Consider the following 12,730-nt stretch of genomic DNA (forward strand, 5'->3'; position numbering starts at 1 on the left):
GAACTCGCACTGCTCAGGGGGGTCCTGGCACCCAGACAGCCATTCAGGCTGTGAGAACAACACACAGAAGACCTGCTTCAAAGACAGGCCCATCAGCAATGACTGGACCAGTCCCCACGGGCACCTCAACCCCATAAGCTCTGCTCCACTCCTCTCCCTCACCCTGGACACACGTGGTGACGTCCTCCCGGGTTTGCAGGAAAGGAGCGGTCCCCACAGCTGCTGGATGCAGGTGGCCGCAGCAGCAGGTAAACGCTCTTCATATGCTGCAGGTGAGACCCGCCCCCGGGAAGCAGAGGCTGGATGTTATGATTTTAAGGGAATGATCACGTCATCTTCAACTTGATTACAGACAACTTTGAATTTGTCCGTCACCAAACATGTTAATGTCTAAACACATCCTTTAACGTTCTGTGAAGCTACAGAAACCACACGCTATTCAAAAAGAAAGATTTTTCTTTCTTAAATTTAATTAAATGGAATAGTGGCTATTTGAACACCACAGACCAAACACTTCAACAAACATCAGCCTTAACAATTCTTTGATGATATCCAAAGTGCAAATACTGTTTTCAATCTTGAACTTTTTAAAATCAATAAACAAAACATTATATATAACCATTTAACAAATACATTTAAAGTCATAAATGATAATCTTATTGTGCAGAAGTAATACTGTTCATCAAGAGAATCCCACAGGAGGAATAATTATAGCCATGTGATGGCTTTCAACCAGCTTAGCTGACTCGTGACCCGGCTTTGACCTGTGCCCTTGAACTGATATTCAAACACACACCCTCCATCCAGCCCATCCTCTCTGCACACACATATCCTCCCATCCAGCCCATGCTCTCTACACACACACCCTCCATCCAGCCGATGCTCTCTCTACACACACATTGTTCCCTCTCTGCACACACACTGTCCATCCAGCCTGCCCACTCTGCACCCACACACTGCCCATCCAGCTTTGGGCATCTTTGTCCTCACATGTGAACCCGGGGCTCTGACCTTTCTTCCACCTCAGCTGTCTAGGACCAAGCCACTCCGAATCTCTGACTTGTTTCTTTAGGGGTTTCCAATTTGAGGGTTAATCTTGCTCTCCTGCCTCTCCTGGAAGCCATCTACCTCTCCCGGCACCCATCTGGCAGGCAAGTGGTGGCAATTAAAATGCTTCTCTCTGGACCAGAATCACTTCCCTTTGTCCATGAGCTCCTGGGTGGTAGGGATTAGGTGGGGCTTCATTGTGTTTGCGGCTCCAGCATTTGGGACAGTGTGGTACATGCTAGGAGCTCAGCATCTATCTGGTGACCACAAAAGAAAGAGGTGAGTGGGACACTGTGAAAACAGCATCGATGGAATCTGACTCCTGAACAAAGAGGGTGGGGGCGAGGAAAGGCTGATGTTTCAGTGGGGAATAAAAGAAAGCCAACTGCTGAGTGGCATGAAGTGAGTGTTTCAGCCACACCTGCCTCACCTGCAGCGTGCAGAGACAGCCATTCACATCTGACATCGCTGGTGAGGCCAGTAGTAAGCACAGGGCTCAGCAGATGGTGGGCGTTTGCCCTAACAGTCAAATAAGGGCTGTAGATGAGCTGATTTTCAAAGTCCCTTCTACAGCGGAGTTCAACCAGTTTCAGATGAGTTGAGCTACGAGGTTCCACCTCCCAGTTCAGCCTCATGCCCAGGGGAAACAGCCAGGTTCTCCCTTGCATTCTAGTCCGAGGGACGGCAAACTTCTTCTGTAAAGGGCCAGGTCATAAATATTTCTGGTCTTGCAGGCCACACAGCTACTCTGCAGAGCAAAATCAGCCACAGATATTATGGAAATAAGCGAGTGTGTCTGTGTGCCAGTAAAACTTTATTCACAAAACCAGGTAGTGGGCCAGAATTAGCTGTGGCTGTGGTTTCCTGACCCCTCTGCTAGACCATGAAAATCTTTGTCTTTTGTTTTTTTGTGTGTTTTTTTTTTGGTTTATTTTTTGAGACGGAGTCTTGCTCTGCCACCCAGGCTGGAGTACAGGGGCTCGATCTCGGCTCACTGCAAGCTCCACCTCCTGGGTTCAGCTTTGTCTTGCTTTTTAAGTAGATTTAGGAGAAACCCTTCATTCATTTGCTCATTCACTACATTCAACAAATACTTTTTCAGTGTCTACTATGTGCCAGGCACTTTTGAGCCTGTGGGGCAGAGCAGGGATCATCACCGAAAGATCTGCCATCTCAGACAATTCGGACTCATGGATAATGCTTTACATTTCCTTCTATGTATTGTATTTTCCCTTCATTCCCTTAAGAGATGCTTGTTAGCAGAGAAAGGCTTGAGATTCACGCAGCCCGCCCCTTCAACCACTGCAGCCCCGCTCTTACCCGTTTCACATACTGGGGTTTTATTTATATGTCTATTACAGGCTTATATATTGGGGTTCCTTGTCACTTGTGAAAAGGGGTTCTGTAGCTTTAAAACAAGATTTCAAAGCCACTGGTCTAGCCTAGATATTGCCGTTTTATTGATGGTTGGGTTATGTGGGAGAGAATCCAAGTCTTGCTAGTGTCAGATTACATCTATTGCTTCCCCTGGGCCCATCTCATCCGTCGTCGTGCCCTCGAAAGAGATAAAATTAACCAGAAGGGAGTTATGGCCTCCAAAGTCATCCTAATAGTATCTAGGATCTTACTATTTTGATGGTGTTGGTAAATTGGTTCTGTAATAATGATCTTCCCCCTGGCTGAGTGTCCTGCGATCACAACAAGCAAATTCCAGTGTCCTCCCCCGACAAGATGTCGTGGGGTTCTTGATCTGCTACACTGAGAGCCCACTCAGGTATTCAGCAACGCTCCACACCAGGACTGACAGCAGCCAAAGAGGGGCTGCGTTCTCTAAGGTGTTCGGGCTCTCCATGAGAGGGAAGGAACCCCCAAACACACTCCATCCAACCACCGTCAGAAGACTCGCCCCCCATAAGAAGGCATTCCAGTGTTGGCACAAATGCTTCCTGGGATAAGACACGTACAGCTCTGGGACAGCTGCAGGCATCAAGCCCAGCCTTCCAGGGGACATCGTCTGACCTGGCCAAGATTCATCACAAGTCCTAGCTGTTGCTGAGAATGTCGCTGTGTCTGTCTCCCCACAGGGCTTCCCGGGTAGCCTCTGTGGACTGCCCCCTCGTCCTGCAGTGCTCGGCCCTGGGTCAGCTCACTGTCATGGTGGCTCTGCTTGAGGCTCTGCTGATGGTGTTCTGAGAGCTGGATGCCACATGAATGTGATCTGACCAGGCATGGTCTTGTTATGAATATCTCCTTCTCTTAGGAAAAGAGAGTCCTTGGATTATATTGTTTTTTTGTTTCAATAGGCAAATCATACTGTTGACTTTGACACTATAGCCTGCTGAAATTTCCATTTATGTGTATGTTTTAAACTTCAGAAAGGAAAATATTCTCTCTCTCTCTCTCACACACACACACACACACACACACTCTTTGTGTTATGGCCATATGTGTAAGCTGTGTTATGCTCTTCTTAGGTTTTGCCAAATCATGGAAGACAGACATCCTGGGCAGTTTACATGCAATCTTACATGTCTCTAAGGTGTCATTCACCAGGCCGCATTCCCTCTTTTGACAGAGTCTGTAGAAAGCTTGGTTCTCTAGGCATTGAGTGAAAAGGATCTCATTCCCAGTCTCAGCTCTACCACTCACGGTCGAAGGATCCTGGGCCAGTCACTCAAGTGCTCAGAGCCCAGAGTCAGCAAATTTATGATGCAAAAGTCAGACTATTTGGTCTCCAAGGTGCCTCTCGACGTGGACCCTAAGATTCCCCAATGAAGTATGCAGCCTGGCAAAGCGCAAACTCCAGTGCAGACAGCTGTGGCTGGATCACTAAATCAATAGTTTGAACCATATGAAACTGCCATTCTTATAGGTCAAAAAGGGTCAAATTTCAGGAATTTCATATAATTCAACCTGTGAAATCCCAAACACGACTTTTAACCTCTCAGTTTTCATGACTGCAAAATGAACGTCGTGTATTAGGGAAAAGTAGTTTTAAGATGTCAAAAGGCTCCAAAATTCTATTTGGCACATTAAGACGACAGTTTCCCCTGTAGCGTGTGCACTCTCCTTTGTACCTAGACAGTGATGACATATGAATGGCTGGCTCCTGGTCTTTCCAGCACAGGTCTATCTAGTGCCTTCACAGAGGCCCGCCCCCTCTCCTTCTCATCGGCTTCAGGATGCAAGCACCTCCTCCTCTGCTATTCAGTGCTTTCGTCATTGTCCCCTAAAGAGCCTATACCAGGCTCCCAGCAGTCTCACCTCAATGCCACCTGCATGTCCACGGCCACATCCTTGCCTCACACCCTCTCCAATGTGTCCATTTCTTAAGGCTGTACTTCAGGGTCAAACAGGCTTTCGTGCTAATACCCTATCAAACAGCCTTATTGCCAAAACGATTTCCATGAAAAAGAATCAACCAAAAACAAAAACAAGAAGCTGCACACCATGCATTTCTTTCCGGATGATGCTGGAAAGTCCCAATCATACAAATACCTAATGATCCAAAAGCGTTTGTAAACCCGCTGTCACCCAGGCGCGCTTTCTACAAGAGGGCATGTATGTCATGGGTTCTAATCAGCGAGGGAGCGAGTGAGCCTGGGAACTCCTAACGGCGCCAATTCCGACAGCACAGGCTCCTGTGTGTTCTTCATTACGAGAAATCTTGTTTTTCCGGGCACAGTTGAGTTCTCAAAATAGTCAAAAATCTCAGAGGCCAGCCCGATGAATGAAAAAGGTGATTCATAGGGCTAAATTATCAGGAGCCAAAAAGTATCCCACAAAAACACAGCAGAGAGATTTTCTCAGATGGCATTGAAGCTGACTTTCAGAGCATTTCTTGAAAGAAGAGTTCCAAAAATGTTTTGGGAAATGACAGTTTCTTTGCACAAGCAGAGGTCAGCACTCACAGGCATGCAAGTTCCTCTGTATCTGCATGAGATTCCACAATGAGCCTTGCTTTTCAGATGCAGCTTCCGGGATGAGTGACTCAGTTCCAAGTGAGATGCAGTAGACGGCAACAGACACACATCTTTTTTCTGACCCCTTCACAACAACAAGCACGGAGGCAGATCCCGGGGACTCCAAGAACTGGCCTTCACTCCATGTGCCTGCCAGGGGACAGCCATCTGAACACTGAGGACTCTCCCAGGCCAGGTCACTAAGTCAGAGAATGCCCTTTCTTCTTCCAAGCAGACCAGGCTCATTATTGAGTAATTAGTTCTTACTCAGGACCCACAATGGAGGCCAAACACACCTGAACTGTGTTAAAAACAAAACCAAACGGGAAAAGTGTTTCTGGTCTTATAATATTTGACAACTCAGACCTCTTTCTTTTATTTCAAAGACTGATTAAATACAGTCTCAAGGTGATAAAATAACACAGTAGGATAAAAATAAAGTGAAAAGTGGCAAGGGATGGTTAGTCATCTTTGATACCTGTGGATACTCAAACCCACCATTTAAAATGTCTTAGGCGTTAGATGTGGCAGGTGTTTCTATCAGGAACACAAGGGAATAAAAACAAATTCAGAACTCACATCTGGGCTTCTCACTTCTAAAACAAGGGTCAGGAGGCCAGAAGGTGGAGCAGCCCACCAGTTAGGATTTGACAGGACCACCATGAGGTCTCCGAAGGCGGAGAGACTGCCAGAGGTGATCAAGCAGAAGCTCACAGGACATTTTTTACAGGGCTCCTGAGGCCATGCCAGCAGTGGCAAAACCTCCCGAGTGGAACTGAATTCAAGAAACCTGCGTATAGAATACTCCCTCAGCGACTTGGGGTCTCCAGATCCAGCCATCTGAAAACTTTCTTGCATGCAGCAAAAAGAAAAACCCCATTTCCTAAACTCAATCAGTAACGAGGGTGCCTCTGGGCCAATGTCTAATGAATCACAGGATCGGAGTCTCTCTGCCTGATACTCTGTGGTTCTGGTGAAGCCTGGGCAGCATAGCAAGATCCTGTCTCTATAAAAAATTAAAATATTAACAATTAATTAAAATTTAAATGGAAATAAAATCTGTGTGGTGAGTGGCAAACTGCGGTTTCAAGCAATTAAAAGATGATCCCCCTTCTGAAGTCCAAGTCCTTCACTTTCTCATGCTGCCTCGTCCTCCCAGCACCGCAGTCTCCTTTCTTTGCCCCCCAATTCTTTTCTGCTGGCTGCTTCTCCTTCTGCTGCTGGGCTTCAGCAAGCTGATCCTGAGTGCAGTTGATGGACGGTGACAGGCTGGATGAGGGATAGCGATGGCAGTGACGTGACGTCACGAAAATGGAGGCTGTGCCCCATTGCGGTGGCCGTGGCCAGGAGTCCAGGCCCAGTGCGGATCCACAGACCTCCCCGCATCCTGGGGCCCCCGCCGCCCTGTCGCTGTCACTCCGGGTAAACTGCTTGCTTTGTGTCTGTCTCCCCATCAGAGGACAGGCTCCCAAAGGCCCGACCAGCCGAGTCTGCACGGCTGAGCTCGAGGCGCTCTAGCAGGGCGTCTGGCACGCAGGAGAGAGGGATCAATACTGAGAACAGAAGAGAGGAAAAGGGCAGAAGCTCCAGGGCCAAGGTCAGTGGGAGGGAGGGCCTGGGCAGCCACGGCAGGGATGCGAATTCTGACTCCATTTTTTTCATCTGTAAAACTGAAATTGTGACTCAAGAGCTGTGGAGATTAAATAGTAAGACCGCTGAAAGTGACAGCGGCACCGGCTCACAGCTGCACTCAGTCGTGGTGACAGCCAGTGCCCTCGTGCCCACCTATGTAACCATCCCCAGCCTGGGGCCTTACATGGCCCAATGTCACAAGTATTTGCTGCACTTATAGTTGCAATTCACAAAAGCTGGCTCTGGCTGACAAGCAGAAAAGGAGATCAACGTGAGGGTCTCGGTGGAAGAAGAGGGGTACCAGGAAGCTCACTCTCACCAGCCACGCCGAGGGCCAGGCTATGTGGAGCGTCTGGGGGCCAAGCCCGGAGCCTCACCAGGCAATGGCCCAGCAGCGGAGTCTCTGTGGCCGCCACTCAGCACAAAGGAAGCCACCCCACAGCTCTGCTGCTGCCTTAGGCTGCTGCGTGCCAGGGACCTGCCGCCACCTGGAAGTCACCGGCACTGCTGCCACCTCAACTGCCTCTCGCAGCAGCAGACGTGGCAGCCCCCGCTGGCCCCTCACGCAGCCCCCGCTGGCCCCTCACGCTGCCACCTCTGAATCAAAGTCTCACCCACATGCTCGGGCCCCCAGAGCCAGGTCACAGCAAAACTGGAAAATCGATTTCTTATTTTCATGTTGGGAAGTGGGACTAATAACCTAGGAATTTTCCTGAAGCACAGGAAGACTCCTCCAAAGACAAGGGGCAGCCACAAACCCGCCACCTGACTTCCGAGCGCTTCCCTGCACGGGAACACAATAGAGGACACGTGGCACCGCGCGGCCTCCGGGCCGGGAAGCCGCGCCCTCTGCTGGTGGACGGCGGGATCCATCGGGTGCGCGGAGGACGGGGACTCACAGCAGGCTGACTTCGGCCAGAACAGACAACAGAGGAGGGTAACCCCGAAGAGCCCATCGCTTTCAAAGGAAGACGGTTAAAAAGCTTATATAATTATATAATTTGGGTTGAATAATGAACAGTCTCATAGAATCCTATGACTCAAAACTCCGATTTACAGTCACCGTTTCATGGTTTGAAAGGAAGATTTCCTGTTACAAAATCCCCATTTTGTGATTTGCTGACTCTGATGTAGAAAGACAGACACGGTCACCAAGTCCCCACAGAAAGGATCCATGTGAAGGGCTGGAGACGCCCAGGCACGAGGACAGGCAGCGGTGAAGTCACAGAAATGATCTTCCCAAAACCCCACGGCGCGCCACCAAGGCTGGAGAGGTCCAGGGAACAGCGCGCTGTGCGCAGGGAGGTGGTCTGGAGAGATCGGAGTTGAGATGGCCAGGGCTGAGGAACAAAGTGTCCAGGGTTCCCAGCGTTTCTCAGAATCACCCAGGCAACCTCATCAGAAGACACGGTTCTGCTCCACATCCAGCAACCAAGACTATGTGATCCTGACACCTGCAGCTCCACCCTGCACTCCTGTCCAGCTCCATCCTCCACTCCCATTCAGCTCCACCCTGCACTCCCGCCCAGCTCCACCCTGCACTCCCGCCCAGCTCCACCCTGCACTCCCGTCCAGCTCCACCCTCCGTCCAGTTCCACCCTCCGTCCAGCTCCACCCTGCACTCCCGCCCAGCTCCACCCTGCACTCCCGCTCAGCTCCACCCTGCACTCCCACACAGCTCCACCCTGCACTCCCGCCCAGCTCCACCCTGCACTCCCATCCAGCTCCACCCTCCATCCAGCTCCACCCTCCATCCAGCTCCACCCTCCACTCCCGTCCAGCTCCACCCTCCACTCCCGTCCTGTGCCCCCATCGAGTAAGGGACTGGGGCCACCTTCAGAGGCCTGACAACCCTGGGGAGGAGCAGGTGCAGGGGACAGAGAAAGACAGACAAAGGGGGACCTGCCTGCCCTCCAGAAAGGCCCTCATCATTGATGGCACCGCCACAATCTCTCCCATAGCTGGGCTGAAAGTGATCTGACGGTTTCGACTCACCCCCTCTCATTTATGTGTATATCCAGACAGTCTTCTAAATGTCTGTCATATCCATTTCTGATCAATTCTCACCTCCTCCCAGGTGGTTCATAGGCTTTGTTCTCCTTTATTTCGTATTTATTCTGTATTTTCCTACAAGCTTCTTACGTATTACCATCATCACACCAATTCTATGATCTGAAAATTTCCAATCGCTGCCTCCCACTTCCTGCTGAGTTCCGAGGCAGTCACTTGGGTGTGAGCCCACTGCGATGCAAAGCCACACCTTTTACCAACAACACTGTGCCGAACTCACTGACACACAAAAACGGAACTGCGGTGACCTGCATGGGCACCCAGCGCAGACGCACTCAGCTTGAGGGACAGAGGCCCGAAGTCATCGTTTCATCTTGCTGGCGGTGGCCTGGGTCCCGCCGCGTCCCTTCCCTTGGCTCCTCTGGACAGCGCTGTATACACCTTTCCCACATTCTGGCTTTCTATGGGTATTTGGTCGAATTTGTTCTCTTCCCCCCCGCCCCGCTTGTTTCCCAGGTGAGTGTTTTACGCAGGATTCGTTATCTAAGATTCTTTAACTTATTCTCTGGCCACTGTTTTTAGTGTTATATATTCCCTTTTGTCATAAGAAGTTTGGCTTTCTTTATGAAATTACAGTTGGGCCATGAACAACACAAGTGAAAAATTCGTGTATAACTTTTGGCTCCCCAAAAACTTAATTACTAATAGCCCACTGATGACCGGAAGCCTTACTGATAACAGGGTCAATTAACATATTTTGTATGATATATGCATTACAGACTATATTCTTATAATGAAGCTAGAGAAAAGAAAACATTTTTAGGAAGATCATAAGCAAGAGAAAATATATTGACTATTCATTAAGTGGAAGAGGGATCATCATAAAGGTCTTCATCCCGTTGTCTTCACACTGAGCAGACTGAGGAGGAGAAAGAGGAGGGGTTGGTCTTGCTGCCTCAGAGTTCACAGAGGCGGAAGAAAATCCATGCGTAAGTGGACCCCTCTCCCCCATCCAAATCCATGTTGTTCAAAATCAACTGTACTGTTTAGTTATAGAGTCAAAAAAGAGAACTCCTTTTCCTATATTTACTATTTAGGATTTACATAAATATGTGGTTTCAAACTCCAACCTTTTTATTTTTTATTTATTTGTATTTTTTTTAGAGGGAGTCTTACTTTATTGCCCAGGCTGGAGTAGAGTGGCACAATCCTGGCTCACTGCAACCTCCACCTCCTGGGTTCAAGTGATTCTCTTGCCTCAGCCTCCCGAGTAGCTAGGATTACAGGTGCCCGCCACCACGCCCAGCTAATTTTTGTCTTTTAGTAGAGATAAGGTTTTACCATGTTGGCCAGGCTGCTCTCAAACTCCTGACCTCAAATGATCTGCCTGCCTCAGCCTCCTAAAGTGCTGGGACTACAGCAAGCCACTGTGCCCAGCCTGAATTCCAATATCTGTCAATCCAGACAGCCCCTCCCAGCCCTCACCCAGCAGCTCCTGCCAGTGTCTCCCTGGACCCAGTGGCTCCTGCCCTAATATCTCCCGGCCCCAAGCCAGAGGCAGAGGGCACGGGGGTGGGTGCCTCCCTTCCTTAGTGGCACAGACAGTGTTCATGCAGGAGCCCTACCATGCTGGGGTCCCAGAAAGCAGGCCTCTGGAGACTGTCTCTGTGCAATAGAACCAGCAGTCCCACTTCTGCAGGAGCAGCATCAGGCAGCCAGGAAACAAGAGCCCCACCCTGCCCACTGCCCGCGAACAGCCCCAGGAGCAGGCCGGGCATGGAAAGACGGCATCCCCACTCTCGCTCATGTGCCAGCTAAAACGCGCCTCTCCTCAAGGGAGAGAGTAGACTGCCTGTTACCAGAGGCTGGGAAAAGAAGCGAGGCAGGGATGAAGAGAAGCTGGTGAATGGTACAAACACAGTTATATGGAAGGAATAAGTTCTAACAGTCGATAGCATAGTAGGATATTAGAGTTAACAAAAATATACTGTGTATTTCAGAATAGTAGAAGAGAAGAATTATAATGTTCGCAACACAAAGGAAAGATACATTAGCCATTTGGTTATCCCAATTATCCTATTTGATCATGACCCGTTGTATGCACGTATCAAAATATCACATGTACCTCCAAAATACGTACACTGCGCTGTATCAGTTTTAAAAAGAGCAGGCCTGGGAATGCTCTTGGCGTCTCCTACATGCAACAGAGCTGCACCAGCCCCAGGAAGAACATTCCAGTGCTGGCCAATGCTGTCGGCCACGTGTGGCCACAGAGGCCTCAGAGAATGAGGCCCACCTGCACAGACTGTGGGCCTCTGACAGCTGCCACTGGAACCACAGCCCAGGAGGCCAGGACCCAGTCCCCAAACCTAAACAGGATGACTGCTGGCTGAAATATGACCCAGAAAATCACAATTTGAATGAGAAAAGACTGTCAATGGACAGGATGATCTTAAAGCAGCCACCATACAGATGCTTCCATGAGGGACTCGACTCTTGAAACAAATAAAGGGAAAAACTCAGAGAAGTTCAACGAAGAGATGAAAGATATAAAAAAGAACCAAATGGATGCGTTCAACAGCAGCACAATAAATACGACAGACAAAAGAATACATCTGAAGACATAACAATGGGAAATGCCCAATTTGAACACCAGACCAGAGAGAAAATAGATGGAAAAAAAATGAACAGCCTCAGGAACTCCGGACAGTGGCAGATGGCGTCAGTCTCCAGAGAGGAGAAAGTGAGGCTGAAAAGCATTCGTAGAAATAATGGATGGAGACTCCTCAAATTTGGGGAAGACATCACCTACAGATTCAAGAGCCTGAGAAAATCCCAAGTAGGATAAACCCCAAGAAAGCTATTCCAAGACATGGCAGGATTAGACTTCTAAAAACTAAAGACAAAGAACAAAAATTGAAAGCAGTCTGTGCTCTTCATTCAAACTGGATCACCAAGTTCTCACCTGAAACCAGAGACCAGAACAAAGTAGAACAATATTGTTCAAATATTTCAATTTTTCAGAGAATTGTCAACCTTAAATTTTATATTCAGTGCAAGTATCCGTAGGAATGAAAGGGAAACAAAGATATTCTCAAAAGGAGGAAAACTAAGCCACAAGCAGACCTAACCTCAAAGGATGGATAAAGAAAATTTTCCAAACAGAAAGAAATGATAATGAAAAAAGGCTTAGAACTTCTGAAAGAAAAGAACAACGGAATGGGTGAAAACCAATAAATACAATAGACACCTTTCTCCTCATGAGCTTCTTAAACCACATTTGATGGTTGGTGAAAAAATTATACCACCACAACTGATGGTCAATGTACAGAGATTAAACACTTAAGACAATTATATTCTTAAAGTGGGAGGGTGGAGATGGCCTCAGTGAAAGCGGGGCTGCTCTATTCCTCTCGAGGTAGAAAAATGCCGGTAACTGTGGGTTTGGTGAGTAGCATATGTATATTGTCATATCTAGAGCAAGCACTAAAACACCTATACAGAGTTGTGTATTCAAAGACACTACACCTAAATCAAAACGGAGTGTTAAAAATGTTTGCGTAACTCAGGAAGGCGAAAGAGAAACACAACAACGAGAAACAGAAAAGAAAACAAGTAACAACATGGCAGAGTCAAGCCCTAAGAGATCAATACTTCAGAGGTCAATAGTCTAAGTATACCAATTGCAAGACAGAGATTGTCAGAGGGAATAAACACACAACCCAGCTCCATATGGCCTATGCAGTCTACAGAAAATCCCACCTCCCAAAACCCAGAGCATCCCGGGAAAGGAAAAAAGGCGCGGGAGGGTGGTAAAATAGCTGGCGCTCGACCAGGACCAGGGTCACTGACTTGAGACCCCAAAACGACAGATGCTTCCCAATGGGAGTGAGGGTTGAAGAGACAGGTCCACACCTCCCTTCTGTTTTAACACCCGCCTTACTACCTGTTTGAAGGAGGTAACCATGTGGGAGAGAGGCAGCAGAGCCGGGGGTTAGGAAAGAGATGGGTGTGGGCAGGATTCTCTCTGCAGGCTCTGGCAGTGCCCCTGTGTACGCGCGGGGCAGGGACACTCCCTG

General features: G+C 48.6%; 1 protein-coding gene across 4 annotated transcripts in view; it reads right to left on the bottom strand.

Moving 5' to 3' along the window:
• EIPR1 (EARP complex and GARP complex interacting protein 1) overlaps window positions 1-12,730 on the bottom strand; it is a 171,706-nt gene that overhangs the window by 101,432 nt on the left and 57,544 nt on the right. The window lies entirely within an intron of this gene.

The sequence above is a fragment of the Papio anubis genome, chromosome 14, assembly GCF_008728515.1.
Source record: "Papio anubis isolate 15944 chromosome 14, Panubis1.0, whole genome shotgun sequence".
NCBI classification, from domain to species: domain Eukaryota; kingdom Metazoa; phylum Chordata; class Mammalia; order Primates; family Cercopithecidae; genus Papio; species Papio anubis.